The sequence below is a fragment of the Vombatus ursinus genome, unplaced genomic scaffold, assembly GCF_900497805.2.
Source record: "Vombatus ursinus unplaced genomic scaffold, bare-nosed wombat genome assembly UNPS02004180.1, whole genome shotgun sequence".
Classification (NCBI taxonomy): domain Eukaryota; kingdom Metazoa; phylum Chordata; class Mammalia; order Diprotodontia; family Vombatidae; genus Vombatus; species Vombatus ursinus.
The window spans coordinates 483,350-496,087 of NW_020943958.1; the positions used below are offsets into that span (position 1 = coordinate 483,350).

General features: G+C 42.8%; 1 pseudogene; it reads left to right on the forward strand.

The window, feature by feature from the left end:
* The first annotated feature begins 288 nt into the window (after window positions 1-288).
* On the forward strand, window positions 289-7,036 carry LOC114053831 (annotated as a pseudogene).
* The last annotated feature ends 5,702 nt before the right edge of the window (window positions 7,037-12,738 follow it).

A 12,738-nucleotide genomic window follows, 5' to 3' on the forward strand; every position in this document is an offset into this window, starting at 1 on the left:
TCCCGTTCCCCTTCTCCCCCGCTCCGTGCCCGCCGCCGCCGCGTCTGCGGGTCTTGGCGTTGCGGGCCCCCGCCGTGCCCGCCGCCGCCTCTGCCGGACTTCGGCGTTCCTGGACCTGGTCGGTGGCCGCCCCGTCGCAGCTGCGCCTCCCGAGCCGGCCGTGAGGCTCTGAGGTAGGTCCGAACTGGGCCGCGGGTGCCGGACTAGACGAGTAAGCGGGGGCCGGCCATGGCCGTGAGGGTCTGAGCGGAGTCGGGGCTGCGCAGCGCCGCCGGTCAGCGGCCTCGCCGTGGGGAGGAGAAGGAGCCGTTAGCGGCGTCTCGGGATTCCTCCGTGGTCACGGGCACGATGGCCAAGAGAAAGGAGGACGATTTTCTCTCGGCCGCAGATCAGAAAAGGGCAAGGGCCGGGGCAGAGGAGGATTCGGATGAGGAGTTGGAGGGCTTCTCCTCTGAGGACCTGTCCTCTGAAAGTTCATCTTCTGAGTCAGAGTCTGCGGACTCTGGGATCATTGAAAGTATCCAGCTGGAGAACTTTATGTGCCATGCCATGCTTGGACCTGTGAAATTTGGAGCTAATGTCAATTTTGTGGTGGGATACGGTGGGAAGAGTACATTGTTAACAGCTCTCATAGTTGGTCTTGGTGGGAAATCCCTAGGATCGTCTTTGAAAGAGTTTGTGAAAGATGGAGAGGATTCGGCCAACATCTCAATTACATTAAGGAACAGAGGGCAAAAGGCTTTTAAATCTGAGGTTTATGGGGAATCGATAACTGTGCACCAGCACATCAATGTGGAAGGGAGTCCAAGTTATGAACTAAGAGACCAAGCAGGAAACCTGGTTTCCTCTAAAAAAGCAGAGCTTACTGCCATTCTTGATCATTTTAAGATAAGAGTAGATAATCCAGTGTCTATTTTACCACAAGAGATGGGCAGGCAGTTACTGCGGACCAGGAGTGAAGGTGAAAGATACAAATTTTTTCTGAAAGCTACAGAGCTTGAACAGATGAAACAAGAGTACTCAGAAATTTTGGAGAGAAAGGCCAGAAGCCAGCATCAGATAAAACAAGGAGAAGAGCAGCTTCAGCAGCTCAAACGGCAGGGCGTAGAGATAGAAGAGCATTTTCAGACGATGGTTAACTTGGGGATAATGTTAGAAGACATGAAAAATGAGATGACTTGGGCAGTGGTGAGTGAAACTGAAAGACAACTTGATGATATGATAAATAATATAAATGTTGGAGACCAGTGTACTATCATATTAAGTCAGGAACTGGAGGCTTCCAGGGTCATATTTAATGAAGCCTTAAAGAGGTATACGGCCATTCACGAGAATGTGCAAAAGTTAAGTGAAGAAGCCACTACATTAGAGCCTAGATGCATGCAGGCCAAAGAAGATGCCATGAGAACATACAGGGCCTATAGTCTAGCACGGGCTTTCTATAATTCTTCCCAAAATGAATATCATAGGTTAGAAAAAGTTGCAGAACAGCATCAGAACAAACTTGATATCCTGAAATCAACTCTGGAAATAGCAGAGTTAGAAAAACAGGAAAAAGTTTCTGTGTTGAAGGAAAAAATAAGGAACTTTAAGGATCAGGAAGATTCACTTGTTGAAGAAATAAAACAGCTTCATCAAGCTATAGAAAAAGATGATAAAGAGCATTCTCGAGTTAGGGAAGATGTGTCATATGTGCAGCAAATATTGAATGATGACAAACGACAGCTAGACCGATTGAAAGACTGTAGATCTGAGCCACTAAAACGATTTGGACCCCAAATGCCACCCCTTCTTGAAGCGGTAGAAGATGCCCATAGACAAGGGCTCTTTACTTACAAACCTTTGGGTCCACTTGGAGCTTACATTCGTCTCCGAGACCCTGAATATGCTTTGGCTATTGAATGCTGCTTAAAGGGTCTTCTTCTTACCTTTTTTTGTGACAACCACAAAGATGCACAAATCCTTCAGGAGCTGGTCAAAAGGTTTTATCCATTGGGCTCTCCACGACCACAGATAATCGTGTCAGCATTCGAATGTGAGTTATATGATGTGACAGACAGAGCTCCTTACCACCCAGAATTTCCAACAGCTCTCACAGCTTTAGAAATAGATGATGCAGTGGTGGCCAACAGTTTGATTGACATGACGGGCATAGAGTCAGTGCTGCTTATTAAAAACAATTCTGTGGCTCGTAAATTGGTACTTCCTCATGGGCCCCCCAAGAACTGTACCAAAGTTTTAACTGCCTGCGGTGACGAAGTATATCAGGGGCGCTATTACTCATGCGAAGAATCAAGACCTACTTTCTTAGGTGACATGGAAGTAGAAATAAGTAATTTGGAGAAAGATGTGGAAAATAAAAGGGCACGGCTGTCTGCGTTTCAGCAACGTGTGCGTTCACTTGAAAAGGCTATCAGGAAGAATCGAGAAACTATTGATAGTCATTATCAACATTTAAAAGAAATAAAGATTAATGTGATAAGTATCACTTCAGAAATAAGAAATCTTGAGGATGAACAAGATAGTCGATCAATAAATCTCTCAGTTCTGGTAGATGAAGCTCAAGAAATTCAAGAAGAGATGAAAGAGGTTGAGCAAAAGTTGAAAAGTCGAAGAGAAGAGATGGAGAATTTAAGGAAACCAAAAATAGAAGCTGAACAGAGACATGAAGAATTGAAATTGAAATGTAGCCAAGTTTCAGAATTAATGGAATCCCTAATTGAAGAACAAAACCAGACTGTTTTAGAAGTGGAAACCAAACACCAATCCATGCTACATTATGACAGTAGGCTTAAGGAGCACCTGGATTCCCTCCAACTGAAAAAAGAAGAGATGGCCATGAAAGAGAGAGAACTTGAGAGGGAGACTGCTGAGGCCATATGCATCTGCCCTGAGCGTAAGCTAGTTACAAAAAGTGCCTCTGTTCTGAACAGAGAAATTAATGCCTTAAAAGAGCGGATACAGTCAGAAAACTACACTCACAGAAGACGAGAAGATGTAATGAAGCAGTACCAAGAAGCAAAAGAAAGATACCTGGATCTAGATAGTAAAGTGAAGAATCTGAAAAAGCTCATTAAAACTCTCGATAAAGTGTCAACACAAAGATATGAAACATACCAGAAAGGTAAACAAAATCTTTCTTTACAATGCAAGTTGTACTTTGACACCTTAATTTCACAGTGGTCCTTCTGTGGGGAAATTCTCTTTGATCATAAGAATGAGACTCTTAATATAACAGTTCAGCCTAGAGATGCTGCTTTCAATGACATGGCAGACTTATCTGGAGGGAGACAGTCTTTTTCAAACTTCATATTAATTCTTACTTTGTGGTCCGTCACAAAATCACCCTTCAGATGCCTGGATGCAATTGATGTCTACATGGACTGGGAGAGAAGAAAAATGGCCATGGACATGTTCCTCGGGATAGCACATTCCCAACGACAGCAGCAGTACATCCTGCTCACTCCACGATTCTATCTTACCCCAAGTCCACTAATTGAAGTACTCCAGATGCCAGACCTTGACAAGGATGAGGCAACCCTGCCTTCCAAAGCAGTCAATGCAGAAGAAGAAGCCTGAATTTTTAATTAATGTGATTGTGTTGTCTGCTCATTGTGGTGTTTTATATTTTTGTTTCCTAAAGTGTCTGCAGTGTAGTGTGCAAAATCTCCCTACTTTGAAAAAAAAAATTTATAAATAAAAGTATTCCAGAGAGGCAGATTCAAGATGACAGAGTAGCAGCAACAACATAACACCCCCACAAGGCCTCTTCCACAAAGATCTAGAATACACACCGGACTAAATTCTGACCAGGAAATGCAAGAAAAAGTCACCAGCCCCCAGAAACAAGAAGGAGAAAGACAGAGATCTGTGGACATTGGGGATGGGTACTTGGCCAAGACCATTATTGCACCCACGGACTGAATGAGATCCAAGACTGAGCACTTGGGCAGGAAACACCAGGTGTAATGAGAATAAGTTTGTTGCCTGTAACATAACTGATTCCACTTTTAATTCGGCTCCCTTTTGTATTTCAGCATTTTGATGTTAGTTTTTCGTAACTTGTTTTTCAGTATTATGCTTATGTATAGTATATGTTGTAAAAAAAAAAGTATGTTCATAAACATGGGTATCCCATATGTGACAGCCCACCAATGGGAAAATTTGATAAGCAACCTTACCATCAGCTTATATCAGCAGGTACAAATGAAATTAATTGGTAAACAAATTAGTTCTCAGCCACGAATCAGAACTTGGGTGTAACTAGCTAATGCTTCTAGCTAGACCTCTGAGAACCCCACAATCTTCACCCTGCTCTTTGGTTGAGACTGAGTCAGGCTCCTGTATTCCCCACACTTGAGACTCCAGCATCCACATCATGTTTCCTTGAAGACACTGCTGATTGACTGACAGGGATTTGCAGACTTGCCAGCCGACCACCCTGTTGGGAGACAGACCACGTCCAGCTGGGCAGAGAGAAGAAACTTTGTTATCGAGTACCAGTTCAAGACATCTTACTGGCAAGCCCTAGGAAATCAGGTTGGTGGTTTTTTTGGTTTTTTTTTCTAATGAGATTAATATTTGTTTTGCCTAAAAGATATATAAACCAGGGGTTAGCATACTATGGCCCCATAGACCCAATCTGGCCCACTGTTTATTTTTGAGTGTCCCAGGAGCTGAGAATTGTTTAAATGTAGAAACAAATATTCTTGCCTAATCTGTGCAGAAAAGACTTAAATAAAATGGACTCAGGCTCCTGCCTTGCACAGCATTGTATAGATTACATATTAGCTAGTGGACATGATAAGCATAGGTATTAGTGGTCACAGAACATATTGATTGATAGTTGCCTGACAAATGGCATGGAAGGGTCAATTTTCAGTTAAATTCTAAGTGATGATTTGAGGAAGTATCCATTCCTCGGCCAGAAATAGAAAATATTTAGCTTTTTAAGCCTCAAAAGGGGAGAAAAGGGAGGCACAGAAACTAGTTGGATTGTTTGGATTCTGGAAAAACCATATTGCAGGTATGATGTATAAAGTTCCAAGGAAATCAAGATATTTTGAATGTAGACCAAGGACCTGACCCAAGGTATGCCACTAACAGTAGGAACACCAATTCCTATATTAGCATGGGCCAAAATTACCCCTGTTGGAACTGCCACCACTCAGTACTGAAGTGTAAATGGCTTGAACCCAATAGAGCAAGTGCAGGGGAAATAGGAATAAACCATCTTCATGAGAAGATTGCAATTCATCCATTGATATTCCCTCTAAGTTATCAGAGAAGGATGACACTCCAGCAGGTAAACCCCTTGTGGAGTTCCCATTCCTACTAAATAATGTATTGATGAAAGGCTTATATCATCACACATATCATGCCTTTCACTACTTTGGCTCATTTGCTAGAAAGCTAGACCTTTATTGAAATCGTCTCTGTATCCCTCATCAATAACTCAGTTCCTGGCACAGTACGACAGATTATTTTAGCCTGCTCATAATAAGCTTGATAAAAAGATTTCAATTTGCAAGTGCACAGGATCAGTTTCTGTTCTCCCCTGTAACATAAGAAAACAGACTCCTCTCTTGAAGGGCTAGCGTTGTTACTTGGTTATATGGCCAGGCAGTAATGATTAAGACTGATCACAGATCACATTTTGCAACCCATAAGGTCAAGGACTCAGTGAAGGCCCAGGCCAATATGTGGAATTTTGATTGGCCTTGTAATACAGAGGGCTGGGCATGATAGAAAGATGCTTGAAACTGAAATCAATAAAATCTTCGAGGATACGATCCCAAAGCAGTCATTAGAAAAGCAGTGAGCTAGTTGAATAATAAGCCAAAGAAAATTCGTCCTGGGTTGATGGAGGAGTTTAAAATTATTGTTCCACTTCCCATTGATTTGGAAAAGAAACTATAGATTCTTGCAGAAAGAGCTAGAATGTGGTGGAGTAGAGCCCCCTCAAACAAGCATCTAGTTCTAGTGGAGACGATTGGGGTGGAAAAGTGGAATACGATCCGGGTTACAGATGGATCTGGTAAAAGGTTGCAGATCCCTTGAAGATAAATTATGTATAAAGTTCTACCAAGTGTTTTTTTTCTTTTTAGCAGATGTACAAGTGCTGTGATTTCATCTTTGATGCCTCGGTGACTCTACTGCTGCTCATCTTTGCTTATCTCATCACACGCCCTATCCTGTGTATCACCTCACTGTACCTCCTTGCTGCCCCTTGCAAACAAGAATGGCTTCACCCTCTGTTTGGTTATTTGATATCCAGTTGTTCCTGCAGATCACAGGATGAACATGGATACAAAACATTGCCAATATGGCAGTGGGGAATGCCACTTGTTTAGACATCTCACTGGAGGTGGAGGGGCTACAACCTTGGGGCTTGCCAGAGACACAAGAAAACCTCACCCACAAACAACAGTGGTTGCTTAAGCAATGGTGCAAGGTGGTGGTGCTGGCAATCAGAGATTATATCGTCATGTCTGGCCTAAAGACAGACAAATGATGGAAGGATATGATAAGTGATCATCGGACAGAGAATCGCAGGGTGTTGGCTTGAGTGGGAAGAGATCAAGAGACCTTGAAATATGTTCTCTAATACAAGTTTCTGGCTTGGTCTGCAAAGGACTTGACACGAGAGAACATGGGACATATGGAAAGACCTATCATCGTGATGCATTAAGAACATTTTTTAAGTATTAATGATAAGTGTAATAATGACGCTTGTGTGTACCATTTGTTCTAACACTAAGTGATGTTTGATTGTTTGAAATTGCTATTTGGATTATATTAATGGTAATTACAATACTATTCATAGACTATCCTAGATGGCTGTAGGGATAGCCAGCAGCCAGAGGGGGATGTAATGATGTCCATTTGTTGTCTTGATATAACTTACCCTGTTTTTTATTAGGCTAACATTTTGTGATGAAGTGTTCCAATGTTTGTTTTTCGTAGCTTCTCTCTCATTGTTAAGATAAGCATATTGTGAAATAGATTGGTGAACAATGTGTGTGTTCATGAAAAACTGATAAATATATGTAACCCCCATGCAGGACAGCCCACCAGTGGGAAAATTTGGTAAACAGCCTCACCATTAGCTATCAATCAAATTAATTGGCAAATTAGATCACCAGCTACAAATCAGAGTTGGGGTGCAACTAGCTAATGTCCGTAGCTAGAACTATAAGAAACCACTGGAGCCCTTGGCCCTCACCCTACTCTTGGCTTGAGACAGCCTAGCACCTCTGTTCTCTAGACTTGAGATTCAAGTCTCACCCCTCCCTTACCCTAATCAATTGAGCACAGTGCCAATTGCCTGATGAATATTTGCCAACTTGCCAAACAATCAACTTGGAAGGAAACGCAGCTTCTGGTTGGGCAGAGAGGGAACCTTGCCTTCGAGTACTGGTATGAGACATACCTGCTGTTAACCCTCATTTTAATAAGTGTAGTGGTTTGTTCCTAATGGGGTTAATTTTTGTATTGTTAATATAAACCACACTAACCTAGTGTATCTTGATAAACCTAAAGATCCAAGCTATTGGGTCAAGAACTCACTACTGGACAAAGAGCTGGGAAAACTGGAAAGCAGTCTGGCAGAAATTAGGTATAGGCCAACATATACCAATTGTATACCCAGATAAGCTCAAAATGGGCACATGCTTTAGACATAAAGGGTGATATCATGAGCAAATTAGGGAATCATGGAAAAAAATTACCTGTCAAATCTATGGATAAGGGAAGAATAACCCAGAGAGAGAGTAGATCATGGGAAGTAAAATAGATAATTTTGACTACATTAAATTAAAATTAAAAGGTTTTTTGCACAAACAAAACCAGTGCAGCCAAAATTAAAAGGAAAGCAGGAAACTGGGGGAAAATTGATATCAAGTTTCTCTGATAAAGGTTTCATTTCTCCCCTACGTAGGGGAACTGAGCCAACTTTACAAAAATAAGAGCCATTCTCCGGTTGATACATGGTCAAAGGATACGAACAGGAAGTTTTCAGAAGAAGAAATCAAAGCTATCAGTAGTCATTAGAAAAATGTTCCAAATCACTAATAATTAGAGAAATGACAAAACAATTCTGAGGTTCCACCTCACACCCATCAGATTGACTAACATGACAGAATAGAAAAATGATAATTGCTGGAGGGGGTATGGAAAAATAGGTACACTAATGCACTGTTGGTAGAGCTGTAAACTGGCCCAACCATTCTGAGGAACAATTTGGAACTATGCCCAAAGGGCTACAAAATTATGCATACCCTTTGAGCCAGCAATACCACTACCAGGTCTATACCCCAAGAAGAAAAAGGAGAAGGACCCATCTGTCCAAAAATATTTGTAGCAGTTTTTTTGTGGTGGTGAAGAATTAGAAACTGAGGGGATGCCCATCAACTGGGGAATGGCTGAATAAATTCAGTATATAACAAATTATTGTTGTACTGTAAGAAATAATGAAGGGGATGGTTTCAGAACAACCTGGGAAGACTTGTCTGTACTGATGAAAAGTGAAGTGAGCAGAACATTGTATACAGTCACAGCAATATTGTAATAATAACCAGCTGTGAAAGACTGAGATGCTGTGATCAACACAACGATCGATCGATCGATGAGAATTCCAAAGTACTCATGATAAAAAAAAAATGCTATGACTTCCAGAGAACAAACTGTTGAACTCTGACTGCATATTGAAGCATATTTTTTTCACTTCGTTTTTCTTGCTTCCCCCTTCCCCCACAATATGGCTAATTTGAAAATGTTTTGCTTGACTTTATATGTGTAATGGATGTTTTATTTGTTGCCTCTCAATGGGTGGGGGAGGGAGTGGAGGGAGGGATAAAATTTGGAACAGAAAATTTTTAAAAAATTTAAAAATGAAAAAAATGAAAAAAAAGCTGCTATAAATTAATGTTTGCATGCTGTTAGTGAATAAAATTTGATTGTAAGCATTGAGAAGTGTAAGTCTAATTCATGTTTCCATCACACTGGTTAGCATGTTGTGAGTAAACAGAGAGACAAAATTCTGGGTAATAAAAATTAATTTATTAAATAGGCCAGCCAATCAATAAATTAATGGTCAGTGATTCTCCTTGATTATCTCAAAGATGCTAAGAGAGACTCTGAAACATCTTAAATCAGGTATGTTCCTTCTGACTGGGGAATTCCACTCACAGTTGAAACTCTACCCTGATTGGTGGACATTTAATGAGGAGGTGGGCTAAGAGTTCTCAGCCCCTCAATCATTTCATTGTAGAGGAGGTGGGGTCAACTGAGAATGTGGCCTGATCAAGAGGTATGAGCCCCCTTCAGCAATCTGGGCACCCACTGGGGTTCTCTCTGGTTTGGTTTCCCCTTCATAAGCTGGGCCACCCCAAATTCTAATGGAGGGGAGCAAGTGCAGAAGCTCTTTCCCCTGGAGAAGGACCTAACAGACTGGATCCTATTTATGCCATAGACATTAATTGGGTTCCTAGTTGGGTGGGGCCCAGCCCAGATGCATTGAGCAGATGCCTTGAGAGGAGCTAGAATGCTTAGGACATTCTTTAGCTGGGGAGGGGCTTCTCTCTAAGCTAGCCTTTTGAAAGAAAAGGGAATATTACAAATTATTATGAATAATCAAATGGTACGGCATTAAAATTACTTTCAGTATGTAATGGTAAATTGGGTGTGCCCCTGCACTGTGCAGAAAGACATCCCAGGGGGTCCCTGAACTAGTGCAAGGTACAGGGATGGGTACCATGCAGCAGCCCTGTCACTCACTATCCTGGTCTGGGTCAGACTGAGCAGGGAGATCTGCACATTGGGGTGGTGGAGAGGAGTGGTCACTAGCAACCTACTTAACCATGTACTGAGCACGGAACAGGTTCAGAAACAAACAGTAACCCTGTGGTTCTGGATGCCAGGGGCAGATCAGGGATTCAGTTCTAGCCTCCAGGCTGGGGTGGAAGCCTGCAGTGGAATAAGGAGAGCAGGAGCCCCAGCCCAAAGGGGAGCCTGTTGTCCAGTTGCTGTGAACCTGCAGAGCCTCCTAGCCAGAAACTCCCAACCAGGGACGAGCCACTCATCCCCAAGCTGGCTCAGGAACTTGCAGAGCTCAGACCAGGAGGTAAGTAAGTGAGTGGACTTTGCCCTGGACCACATCCCTTTGGGAGCACTGAAAGCTTGCAAGCCCCCTGGGGACCCAAAGGATGCCTACGGTCCCCTAAGGTCCTTATCTTAATTGTGTTTGTGTATCTGTCTGTCAAATTTAGATGTGTTCTTTGTAAACAACAGATTGTTAGACTTTGTTTTCTTTTTTGTTTGTTTGTTTTTTTTGATTGGGCAATGGGGGTTAAGTGACTTGCCCAGGGTCACACAGCTAGTAAATGTTATGTGTCTGAGGCCGCATTTGAACTCAGGTCCATCCTGAATTCAGGGCCGGTGCTCTATCCACTGTGCCACCTAGCTGCCCCCTAGACTTTGTTATGATTTTCCTTTTTTATTGGGGGGTAGGGTTCATCCCATTCACATTCCCAGTTCTGAGGAATAATTGTGTATTTCTCTCCATCCTATTCTTTTACAATTCTCTTTCTCCCTTCCCTCTTTAAGAGTTTGTTTTCCTTCTGCCTAATCCGTCTCTTAATCTATGCTCCATCTCATTCACTCCCCGCTCCACTCCCTCTTTCCCTTAACCTCTTTCCCTCCTGGTTCCATAGTGAGTGAAATGCATTTCTGTACCCAAGTCTGTGTATATGTATTCTTCCCTCCTGTGACCATTCCCTCCAGAGGTCCTCCTCCTTGTTGTATAGACTTCTATCCCATTGATGTGGAATAATTTTCCACATCCTTCCTCCTCCCAGCCCCACCCTGAATGTAATGCTCTTCCCCACCTACTACATTCTTTTCAGATCACTCCCAGCTCATTCTTTTTAGTTTCTCTAGAATAATTAAGAAGCATTTTTTCTAGTCTAAAAAGCCTCTCCATCCCTGTCCCCTTGGAAAGGTAAGTAGCAGATAAAGAAGAAAAGGTCTTCCTAAAACATTAAAATAAGGGTGGAAACCAAATTTTGATCACAGAGAACCTGTTGTCTGGTTAAGAGCATCACCTCCAAAAGTGCTTGAACTATTGACCTGCTCTTCTTATTACAGTTGGCTTCCCAGAACCATCTGCATGACAACCAGACTTGTGGAGGGGGGCAGGGGAGTTCCAGAGATGGGGGACGGGGCTGGTTCTTCCAAAACACATCTGGGGTTTCAAGTGGAATGCCAACTAAGTAAAAGTTAACAGGGAAGTTGCCAATATAGGGGTAGCCAGAGTGGGAACATGACCTGCGACTCCACAGAAGAATGTAAACTACCTTGAGTAAATGTAAACAGCAAAAGAAGTTCCAACTCTCCCATGGGAACACTTGTGCATGACCCTGGGCCATCCCTGGCAATATGCCTTCTCTGTTCTGTTTTTATAGAATATCTGACCTAGCCTAGAGTTGGTGCATGGATCCATGATGTTACTTTGTCCAGCTGCTACCCAGGACAATCGGCCCAATTAGCCTAAGCGATCCCAATTAGCCTAATTAATCCTAATAAAACCTATCCATAACCAAGCTGATATGGGCCCCTCTTTCTAAGGTATCTCAGTATTCTCTCAGAAGAGAGAATGCCACCCTACAATTGGTATAATTAGGGCAGAACAGATTCAGCCCCCTTACGTCTGGCATAGTCAGCAAGATACCAAAGAAAGGGCTTGAGGAGTGAGGCTTTCACAGGGGGAATCCTGGTCATCTTCATCCCAGAGGGAGAGATAGCATGTCTGCCAGAGGGGAATCCCTCCTGGGCCACTCACAGCCGACTGATGTAGGAGGGGTGGCCTGAGCCACACAAGTACGGGGACACCCAGAAAATGCACATTGGCTTGTGCCTTGATAGGCTTCTTGGTGGGGGAGGGAAAAGAATCCCATGTGCCAACTGGTTGAGTTGCTTGATGGAATCTTTATAACCTAGGCATAGATGAAAACTTTCAGCATTGTTGAGAGAGACCTTGAAATGGCAGTTGCCTTCTGTATCCTTGGATTAAGAACAGAGTCTCTCTCTCTCTCTCTCTGTGTCTCTCTCTCTCTCTGTGTCACTCTGTCTCTGTCTCTCTCTCTCTGTCTCTCTCTGTGTGTCTCTGTCTCTCTCTGTGTCTGTCTCTCTGTCACTCTGTCTGTCTCTCTCTGTGTGTCTGTCTCTCTGTGTCTTTCTCTCTCTGTCACTCTGTCTCTCTCTGTCTCTCTGTCTGTCTGTCTCTCTCTCTCCCTTTCTGACTGCATGCCCCAGAGGCACAAGAAAGAGGCAGAGTAGAAAAAAACTCAGTGGAGTGAAGATTATTTAGGATATGATTGATAAAGGAAATGTCAGATCAGAATGTGCCTATGCGAGGTTTTGAAGGAAAATCTTTGCTGGCAAATCTTTCTCTCTATGTCTTATTATCTAATATGAATCTCTGTAAGTTTTCAGGAAGACTCTTCCTTTCTCTTTATACTCCTAAACTGTGGCCAAATTCAGGGAATGTGGAGGTGTTGAGGTTTAGATGCTAGGGATGCTGGGACCCCAAAATGACAACACGCAGGTCCTGCCCAAAAGAATTTGACCCAAGCCTTCTTTCAGCCAAAGACAAGATTTATTAAAGATGAGCCACATAGGCGAGACTCTTAAGGAATCTGACCATTTGTGACACCATAAGGACAAGCAGGCATAAGGAAG